This window comes from Lonchura striata, chromosome 1 (assembly GCF_046129695.1).
Source record: "Lonchura striata isolate bLonStr1 chromosome 1, bLonStr1.mat, whole genome shotgun sequence".
Lineage (NCBI taxonomy): Eukaryota > Metazoa > Chordata > Aves > Passeriformes > Estrildidae > Lonchura > Lonchura striata.
This window is the reverse complement of record NC_134603.1, coordinates 82,764,254-82,776,036: the sequence shown is the minus strand read 5'-3', so window position 1 is coordinate 82,776,036 and position 11,783 is coordinate 82,764,254.

Genomic DNA, 11,783 nt, shown 5'->3' with positions numbered 1-11,783 from the left:
AAGACAATCTTGGGAATACAATTTTTTGAAATGGTTGCTTGCATAATTTCTCTTAGGTGTCAGAGAGCAGCTTCCAGCAAAACATCACCACTCCTGAGAACAAACTGCTAAATTTTTTCTCCCAGTGTTTCAACTGAGTCATGAAATGAAATTGTTTTCATCACTTGCCACTTCGTTTTTCCTCATAAGATGGCCCAGCCTATAAGCAGCTCCATGTGAAAGACGTTTGCTGTTGTCTTTTTCAGAAGAGTGGGGGTGTGTAGAGTGATGTATTATGATTTGGGGACTGCTCCAAGTTAATCCCTAGCATAAATACTGGTAGGACTTTCTGTTCTTCCAGTTCAGATTTTGTCTAAGAATCCAAAATATACGATTTATTATATATTTTCCCTTTAAAATGGAATCCTGGACAATGACAGAAGAGCTTCTGTTCTTGTCATGTCATGACATTGTTCTAGATTTTTCTCCTTTATCTGTACTTCCTAAAGAAGCTTGAAAAGAGCAGTTATTAAAGGCACATGCCATGAAGTTACTGTAAATCAGATGCTGCTGTTGTTACTTTTTTATCTATATCCTAACAATCTAAGAAATGAAACTGCTATATAAAATATTGCACTTTTTTCTGCTAAAATCTATATGAACAGATGCCTTATTCAAAACTCAAATGAGTTCAAAGTCAGTCACTTGAGTTTGAGTCCAGACAAAAAAACTTCTCTTAAGCTGCCAAGCTAAAATAAAATTTATGACATAAAGACTCAATAAGACTAATAACTTCAGTTGTTCCTCCCAGGGATCATTGGTTTTATTGCTTTCAATCTTCTTGATCATTTTTGCAGGTTTCAGTCTTAGAATAAAGAGTTCTTTCCCTCAGAAGTTACCTTGTTTTGCACACTCATTTTCACTTTTGTGTGCTGCATTTGCCAGAACATCTGATGCCTTGGTACATCAGGCAGCACTTGCTGAAGGTGATGACTTCAGCTGACACTGCACAAAGATCTGAGCTCTGACCTCCATATTTGCTTAAGAAGACAAATACGGTGATCCATATTGTTTTAATTTGACTGTTTATTTGCACAGCCCATCTTTTTCAGAAATCTGAAATTAATAAGCACCAGTCAGCTGGCCAGAGATTCCCTGGAACTGTAAAAGAACTTCATCTCACTCTTCCCCTACCCAGTTCAGAGAGTGGAGGGCTTCTGTTCTCTACATCCTCGCTTAGCAGTTGTGACTCCTCAGTTGTGACTTAGTTGGAGAGGTCTTTTCAAGTGAGCTACTCTGCAGAATTATGCTAACAATTCCAAGCAAATTGAGGGAGTTTTCCAAAAGAAAGCACTTTCAGCTGAAAGTGCCAGCCATCTATTATCTCTGTTCATTTAACTTCTAGAATTTCTTAATTCAACAGATACAATAGAATCAAGCACATTGGACTTCAGCAGTGTCAGCAAGACAGTGCATAATATACCAATCCATCAGTATAAAATGAAATGTTAAATTTGAGAAAATGTCATAACAGCCATGAAAGGGCAGCTGCATTTCAAGAGTGCCCTGAAAGATGAAAGCAGCTGAACAAGGGTTAGGAAAATGCAATCAAGATATTTAAAAATGTGAAGATTCTGTTCTCTTTGACTGTTTACTGTCTCTGACAGGCAAGTGATTTCTTGTGAAACTGTTAAAAAATTACTAGTGAGTTCCTACATCTCATCAAGAAACATTAGCTTGATGATCAAGCTGGTTTTAATTTCCTGATCCCATCCCATTCTTATTAATGACAAGTCCTTTAACTCCCCTCAGTCATTTATTTGTAGTTCTATCATTCTTACAAATAGTTTTTATATCTCCACTTAATCATTAATAAGTCAACAATATAAATTCATCCCTTTTAATATGCTTCATCAAATAATTGCTCCAACTTTCAGTGATTGCATAAGACTCGAAGACGGAGAGAAAAACACTTTTTCTGTCCCACAGGAATATTAAAATCTTCTAGCTCTAATTTGGAATGGGAACCCAAAATCTCAGCAGAAATACTAATAGTGAAGTAGCTCTTAAGTGTTTTTGCTGTGTTTCTATTTTACAAAAATAAACAGTTAAACTAAGCCTGGCTGTTTAAACCAAATTTCAGATAAAATTTATCTGTATGGTCTTTTCCTGTATTTGAACAGTAAACAAGCAATTGTTGAAACTAGTATTTTCCTGCAGGAAATTTACTTCAGCAACTCAGCAGTTTAATATTAAAAAAGCTTTGTCCAAGCCTGTCTTGGGTCAACATTTGTACTCTAACTGAAACCTCCCCTCTTGGAGCCATGCTGCTGTAAAGACATGAGCATGAAATGATATCAAGGGTCAGTGTCAGTGGATCCCAATAGTGTAGAGCAGACTTTGAGGTCTGAACAGATAATTTCAGCAGAAAGGCATTCAGAAATAATTGAAATAGAATTGGTCACAATATAAACAACGGAAATTTCCACAAATACTTCCAACATAACTTCTAGCTGAACAATAACAAAAAAAAAAAAACCACACACACACACACACAAAAAAAAAAAAAAAAAAAAATTGTCACTCTGAATATGAAGACGTCAAAGAATAATCATAGGAATCAAATCAAGCTGCTGAAACATATTTAAAGGTCAGGAGAAGACTAAATGTGCTTCCTGTGTCCTAGAAATGCAACAAGGAGTTTTGCCAACCAAGACAATGTTTATTTTCTCTCTTCACCCTCCTGTAGAATGGTTCCTTATGGTGAAAGATATTAAACAGTGAAGCTTTGTATATTATAGTAGCTTTGCTTCTTTGATCATCCCTTTATTTGATGTGCAAGATTCCCATCTTCTACATATTCCCATCTTCTCTGTTTATTTCCTTAGTTTTTGGCAAGCTGTGTTTCAGTGATGGTCAGGAACCAAGTTTCTTTGCATACCACTGCATAGCTGATCTAAGCCCTTGTTCAGTGAGATGTTTAAAGAATGTTTGTAAATGTCAGTTGTGTAATGAGCTTCACTTGTTTGAAATTTTAAAGCTGTGTCAGTACTCAGATGTGTTTATGTTTAAGTGATTCATGAAGGAGGTTCAGGGAGCTACTTGGTGGCTTGCTTTACTTTGAAATAACATTAAATAGATGGCATTAACTAATATGACATACTTGTTTAATCTGGTTCCATAAATCATACATTCTCATCTTTTAACAACTTCCTCTGATTTATTGTTGCAAACAGAAAAAAGTCCAAAGAGGTATATATAAACTCTTTATGTGAAATGTGTTTAAGTGTATTTCAAGCTTTTAAAGGGCCAGTCGCAGAAAGCAGGAAAGATCTGGGAGACTCAGCAGAGAGAATTCAAATACTAAAATGGGAATAATCCTAGAGAAACATTTAAAATAATTTGTGTAGCTACACAAATAGCCTGCAAATGAGAAATGGACCATCCCACTTAAGACATTTAGTTTTCCCTGAGTGTATTCAGAAAAATTGAGGTATTCTTGGTACATTACTATATGGAAGTGTCAGAATTGAGAATTACATTAAACAAAGGGTGGAGGTGCACATGAAATGAGTGCTCTGTCATCCAGTCATAGCATACAATGTCACTTATATTCCAACAGTTCCAAATTTTACATGATTATTTTAAGAAGACTTTCTTCAATTAACAAGTCCAAGTACTTTTCATCTAAGAGCTTAAAAATCCTGACATTCTCTGAATTGCTGTTATTGATTTTCAGGTTTTGATCATCAGAGGAGCTCAAGAGGCTAAGCAGGAAATAATATGCCGATATATAAAGAAGGTAAAAATCTAGAAAAGTTGCTCTAGTTACTTGAGTAATTTACATGACCTAGTGAATTCTGTATTGTGAGTATTGGCCTGCTGCAATTTTATATTGCAATTCATAGCTAAAAAGAATATAGAAAATAATTACATAACTAATGATATACAGGTTATATGAGACAAAAACAGAATACTGATTACACATATTTAGGGAGCAGATGAGACAGTTGTACAACCAGAGGACTCTAGCCAGTCAGGAAATTGAATACAGTCAATAAAAGATTTCTTTTTCTGAAAAGGATATGTGAAATTTTATGCATGTATAGGAAGAATAAAGAAAAAATTTAGTTAAAAGGAGGCCTCTACATTAGCAGTAACATTAAACATTTTGAGTAATGTTTACTGACTATCTAAATACAAATTGTCAGTGTGATATTGTTGCTAAAGAAGTGATATTTGATGCACATAGGGAAAATAGTTAGTAGAGACAGAGAACTTCTGCTCCCTTTATTACCTCTAAACAATAATTAGTACTGCAAAATTGGTTTTGAAACAGAAAATGTCTCTGATGAAGGAGAAGAATGTTCATAGGTTAAGGAAACTTGCCTCATAGAAAAAGACACAGAAACACACTGAATGAAGAAGAAAAACATATGGAAACCTAAATCTCAGTAAACGGAACATAGATTTGACAGTGTGACACTGCAGCCCAGCACTGACAAAAGCCATGTGGGTGGATGCTTGACAAGTTCAGGATTTTCATTTAATTCTTTTCCAGAAATCTAGTGATCGAGGAGAGCAACCTACTGTGGTCTGTTCTGTGTCAGCCATCACTCAACATTTAAAATAAATATTAGGCCTTTCTTCTAAAATAAACACCATGGCTAAAAAAGAAATTAATGTGATAATGATGCAATCATTTGCATCAAGCCACCTACTCCAAAGTATCCTGTTATTTTGCAATGAGAATGTATTTCTGGGTTAAGTGCAACATTTTTATCATTGTCTCCTGAATATATCTACAGAAAATGTATCCACTGCAGCCAGAAGGATATATACAAGGATCTTCAAGCAACATAATTTCTGCATCTTGACTAGGCTTTGTTCCAAATGACCCCAAATGCTCAGAGCAAAGCTAAGGTTTAGGCTAATGAGGAGAAACTTGTATTGTATCAGGAAGAGTCCATAGTGCCACCCACTTCACTAAACAAAAACTATCCTACAAGATCCTAAATCTCCACCTTGGTGAATGAAGGTAGATTTCTGAACCTATATGATTAACACATGTCATTTCTATCACCAACATCAAAATACTTGTTGATGAAATATTTTCCTACTAGATTATAGGATCACTCAACAAATGTAGATAGATTATGCCAGAACCATGGATGGCATATTTTAAGAGTTTAGTGAAGAGGGGAACATGAAAATTTTGCCTCTAAAATGTCTTGCTGTCTTAATTTTAAAACTTCTGTGCCATTCTCTCAGTTTGATTGAAAACTGAATGGTTTCTATAGCATGACCCTTTCTGATTAATCACTCAATCTCCTTTTCCTCTTCTGAATTGCAATAGCTTGTCAGAGAGATTTATTCTAGCTTCCTTTCCATCTTGAGGACTAGCTCTCATTAGTTTTGAAGTGTTTGTGCCTTTGTTCCTGAAGTTGCTTGGTTTTCTCTTTTTTGTTGTTGGGGTTTTTTTTGATTTTTTATATTTACCTCAAAAGCAATCAAATGAACATTCACAATATTAATTGGACTATAGAGACATTCAGGTATTATTTATTCCTGGTAGTAATATTTTCCCATTTTAGTTTACTCATTTAAACAAAAGTGGCAGCCTGCAGTACAAGTATTGAGAGCTAGAATTCTACAAAAGCACCATTTAATGCTTTTTTGTTTGCATACCAGAGAACAGTGCCTTTGATCATGTTGAAGAATCACAGAATGACTGAGGTTGGAAGGGACCTCAGAGGTCAGCTAGTCCCAATACCCCTGATCAACCAGGGTCACCGAGACCCAATTGCAGAGGACCATGACCAGATGTCTTTTTAATATCTCAAGGGAGGGACACTCAAACACCTCTCTCAGCAATCTGTGACAGTTTTTGGTTACCCTCAGAGAGAAAAAGCATTTCTTGATGTTCAGATGAAACCTCCCATGTTTCGGTCCATCCATCGCCTCTGGTCCTGTCTCTGGGCACCACTGGATAGGGCCTGGCTCTCTCTTCTTTGCACCCTCCATTCATGTATCTATTGTCATTGATGAGATCCTGCAGAACCTTCTCTTCTCCAGGCTGAACAGTCCCAGCTCTCTCAGCCTTTCCTCATCCAAGAGATGCTCCTGTCCCTTTTTTACCTTCATGATCCTTCACTAGTCTCTCTCCAGCATGTCCACATCTCTCTTGTGCTTGAGACCCCAGAACAGGTCATAACACTCCAGGTGTGGCCTCATCCAAGTAGCGGGGAAGGATCACTTCCCTAAACCTACTGGAAATACTTTGCCTAATGCAGACCAGGATACTAGCAGTCTTCGTTGTGGCACGTTTCTTGCATATGGTCAACTTGGTCTTTGCAAGGCCTCCTGGGCCCTGTTCTGCCATGCTCATTTCCAGATGGATGGGCCCTAGCACTTAGGGTAATTGCTTTCATACAGCAAGACTCTGTATTTCTCCTTGCTGAACTTCATTATGTTTTTGTCAGCCCATTTCTGTAGCACATTGAGGTCATTCCAGATGGCAGCACAACCCTCTGGTGTATCAGCCACCCCCTAAGTTGTGTGTCAGCAGCAAGCTCCCTGGCCTATTTTTGTCACCTATATACTTAGAGAAACCCTTTTTGTTGTCTTTGATGTATCTCATCAGATTCAGTCCCAGCAGGGATTTAGATTTCCTAATCGTATCTCTTCATGCGTGTACCTATCCCAGTTTTACCCTTTGTATGCTTCTATTTTTGTGTTAAAGTTTGGCCAGGATCTTCTTGTTCATCCACACAGACTTCCCAGCATTTGTACCTGACCTTCTACTCACTGGGATGAACTTCTCTTTAAGTTTGGAAAGGTGATTCCTGAATATTAACCAGCTATCTTGGGTCAGTTTTCTCTCCAGGGCATCATCCCATGAGACTCTTCCAAGCAGACATTTAAAGAGGTCAAAATCTGCTCTCCTGAGGTCAAGCATTGTGACTTTGCTTTCTGCCCTATTCCCTGCCTACAGGATCCTGAATGTCACTATTTCATAGCGAAATAGTGAAGATCATAGTTTCTTATCATCCCGAACAAACCCTCCTTGTTATTGAGTATAAAGTCCAGCAGCACCCTCTCCTCACTGGCTCCTCTTTCACATGAGCCACCTCTCATCAGTCCTTTTAAGACCAATCACTTATGGCCTTCTCTGCTGTCTCCTCAACAGATATTGGGGTGCTTGAAATCCCCTGTAAGAAGGGAATGGGAAGCTGCATCTGGTTCTCTATTGGAGACTTCATCCACTTGTTTTTCCTGGTTAGGCAGCTCATGGCACACATCTACCACATCACCTCCACTGGTCTGTTCTTTCTCCCTTCAAATGGGAGAGCTTGTATGCTCTCAGGTGGGTCATCATCCATTGTCAGGCAGAACTCTGTGTGCTCAAATTTCTCTCTGGAGAAGGCCAATTCCCCTCCCTCGCTTTTTCAAGCTGTCTTTCTAAATAGTCTGCATTGCCTCCATGCAGGCATGGGGGTCTCTGGACAGCAGGAAGGAAGAGCTGAACTGTTCTCTACTCCCCAAGAGAGTTATAAACTGGATATTTCAGAGATAATTACACCTCTTGGCAAAACCGGGGAAAGCTGCAGAGCAGATGCTGGCTCTCAGGCATCTATATGAAACACCTTTTCTCTGAAGATGAATGATTGATTTCAATAATCAGAGCTACCTAGGGACAGCAATCTCTGAAAAAGTAATATTTTCATTCACTGCAAAACCTAATTTTGCTCCTTCAGTAACTTAAGCCATCTTGGCCTTTATGGTGACAAAACTCAGCTTTGCCAGCTGAAGTTTTACCAGTCAGAACCTTGAATCAAATCTGTAATTGGTTAAGGCCTCATGTCTCTGACCATATTATTCACTGTATCATTTGTGTTCTTTTGTTCTCCTAATCCACTGATTGAAAAAAACACCTTTTTGAACAAGCTATAAAAAAGCTATTGAATGTGCCATATGCCTGATAGCAATAACTATCATTAGAGAAGACTGGAAGCTATCTCCTAAGGCAAGTCAAAAAGAAAACCAAGACAAAGCAATCGAAGCAAGCCAGTACAGTGTAGCATGGAATTCAGTGGAGAAAAAAGAAAAGACTCACACAGAAATGGCAGGACAGGAGACATAAAATGTGCAATTTTTTTCACTGTCACTGTAGAGAAACCACTTTTATTTGTAATAGTTGAATAATCTCTACCAGTAATGCAATGGGAAAAAAATCTGTAATTCTACATAAAAACATTAATTAGCAATATCACCATTTTGCTAAATAATTTTACATCTTTCCTCTGTTTCCACATTACCTCAGAAGAAAACATTTTTTAAAAACCCCAGCTTTATTAATGAATAAAACCAGTGAATGAAAGACATAAATTAATGCAGTTGAAGGTGTTGTAAGAGCTTCCAGGTGCTGTGCTTCCATTTGGAAGTGAAGCTTTTCAAGAACCATGGAGAGATGTGGACTATTGGGTGTGACTGGATATACTCAAGTAGGCAGCAAAATTAAGTTTTGTTAGCAAAATTTAGTTTGGTTAGGGTTAATTAGAAGACACCACTTATGTGTATGTTGGCTTGCTCTTCCATAACATAAGGGATGTAAGATATGCCTATAAACATATTGCTGATGTCACCAGGGTTCCAAAGTCCCCATCATTACAATAGTTTTGTAAGGTATTGAATACACACTCATAATTTGAGTGACTGAGGTCTAAAATATTAATTTCAAATTGTCCAGATATTTGTGGTGCAGAAGACATGTTTCTAACATTCCAGGTTACTGTAACAACTATTAAAGTTTTCCTTCTTTTCTGTAATTACATATTCCATTATTGCTACTCAGATCAGTTCTCCAATCACCAGCCTTTCATTTTGATACATGCTCAGAGGAAATGTGCATGATAGAATATTGCTGGGCCCTTCTGAATTATGGAAATGGCATCCAAATATATCTAATACTAGCTAAAATGCTTCTTTTCACTTACACTGAAAAGACCAGTTGCTCACAACTGAAAGAGCAACAGAAAATAACAGTAGTCATATTCCAGAGGTATTACAAGCAGATGTAAATTTTTCTACTCTCCTCCCCTCCACAGTTTATTTTTTAGAAATTGTTTAGAAAGGAAGCAGCTCTTGGATAAATTTCTTTTCCAACATCTTTTCATACAATTGCACTAATATATACAATACAAACAAGCCTATCATCTGCTATTTTGACATGATAATTTTAAGGAAAGTTTGTCATGTGAAAGCAGAATTTAAAGATCCTATCTGTAACTTCAAGTGCTTTTTCCTTATGCTCTCTCTTACTTAAATTTTTCTGCTTTATGACTGCTCTGGCCATGCTGTACTCTACTGATGAAACCTGATCCACCCTCAAGCCTGAAGGGTTTGTGAAATTATTAGGTACTATGCAAAGTTATGCTTTTTTGACATGTAGCAGGTCTGATTACATGCCCACTGGTCTGCAGTGGAACTAACATATAGAAGATTCATGTAGATTATTGTTTAATTTCTAACCCACCTAATAAATCAGCCTTTGTGGATACACATGCAATCAGTAAGAAAATACACCACACCCTTTTAAGGGATCCCTTTTGGGAAATAAAACTTTTCTCTGTTCAAGACAACCCTTTTAATATGACTAAGTTCACACAATCCTAGTGGAAATGTCTAAGAAAATAGGTCAGTTCTGGAATTGTTATCAAACTGAAACCAGCACTGTTCACTCTGTCTTCGGTCTTTCCTCATTTTGATGTAAAGAAGGGAGCCACAAGTGCAGTGCTTTAATTCCCAGAAGTTCCTAGGGAGTCAGGCAAATGAAAAGGGAAGTACACACAATAGGGCTTTTTGTTTGCTGTTTAACTCTTGCTTTGTCAGGCACATCTCAAGAAGAAACAAAAAACCTAGTATGATTTCCAGTTCACCTCGTTTTCCTATTGCTTTCTTTTTTTTTTTTTTTTGTCTATGAATATATGAATAACACTCTTTATACAGGATTAATAACATTTTTTGATCTACATTCTAATAATTAAAAAGTTAATGCTGTTCTACTCAATTGCCCAGAGAAGCAGTTCTCAGTGTCTCATTTGGAAAGATGTTGCAGAATTCTACTATATCATGCATTTATCTCAGGAGCGTTGCACACCTCCCCAAGGTGCCTGGAATAAGTCAGTCTACCATAAATACATTCTACAGTAACTTCTATTGGACAGGATGCTGGGCCATCTTGTCTAGACCATGCTTTTGACAAGAAAGTTTGAACTTTCTTGATGATCCTTGAGGTCCTCTTCCAATCTGGTATTCTATGAAATACTGTACAAAATTAGTTAAATTGCAGCGTCCTCCTGGGGGTCAGGACACCCCAGGGCAGACAGAGAAATATTCCCAGTGCCCTGGGTTTCCACAAGGTCTATTCACTTTTCTATCTTTTTAGAGTAATAAAGGCCAGATAGTTCTCCCATTTTTTCTACTAGATTGTACTGCTCAGGCATTGCCACCCAGGTGTGATGGTGCATGCACCTAATCTGGGAGAACATGGCCCAAGTTGATTCAAATGTGCTAGGCATTTATTGTTTGCATTCAAACTGCATCATTACTGAGGGTCCGTAGCTTATTGACAAAACCTGTCCTACTATTAGGCAGGGAACCAAGTTTCCTAGGGAAGTCAGGAACCATAAATCAGTTTCTAATAGCCTTACAATGGTTTTAGATCTCTTTTTTTTTTTTCATATGGTCCAAATGTTCCAGTGTTTAATTTTACATAGTTCAGTTTGGTTTGTCACACACACACACACACACACACACACACACACACACACACAAACACGTCCCCCACAAAAAAAACCAACCAAACAAACAAACAAACAAAAAACAAACCCCAAAAAAACTATTGGAGGAAAAAGAGGCTTTGTTTCCTTAATTTCATGGGAAACTCCACAGCTTCCAGTTCCCAAAACATAATGAAAGCACAACATTACCATTGTTGAGTGTTAGGATTCTTACTGGAGCGTGAATCCCAAGGGAGTGTATTCCCCTATTGCAGGGAAACCTGGAAGAGCAGCAGAAATTTCAGGTTTTTCCTCACTTCCTTCACAAGTCTGCCCATACTTTGGTGTTGTAGTAAAAACGGTGAAGCCTCTTTTATCAGTATTAAGTACCCTCCCTTATGATGAGGAGATGATAATACACTGTTGTTCACAACCTCAAAAGGTAAATCAGTGTACTCAAAACCGTAGCTTTGTCTTCTCATCCCTGTGTCCACAGAAACAAAACAAGTAGCTCATGAGGCTGACTTCAAAGCAACGAATATTGCAGAGAATTTTTTCCCATCATCTGTACAAGATGGCAACATTCAACCTTAGTTGTCAAATCCAGGGAGAGGGTTTCTTAGTTTAAGGACCTGGCTTTTCTATTCGTAGTCTTTGCTGTAACTTATGTTGATGACTCAGATGATGTCCATTTTTTGGTGAAACCTACATGCAATTTTAAGGGACACATGTAGGGATCACTTGGCTGTAATTGGCTCACTTGGATATCAAAAAGTTTGTAAGTGACTTAGCTTTACTTTTGGGTGACATTGAGTTTCAAGAAGGCAGAGTTTCATTATTATGAATCTCAAAATGTCATAATACTGAATCGGTAGAAACAACAATCAAATAATATCATAACTGGCAATATCAATAAACCACCTAATTTAAATTAAGTTCTCTTCCCCAAATTCTACATTTAAAAAGACCAAACAAAAATCTCATTCTTAAGGCTCATGCTAAATGTTTGATTTACAGGTAATT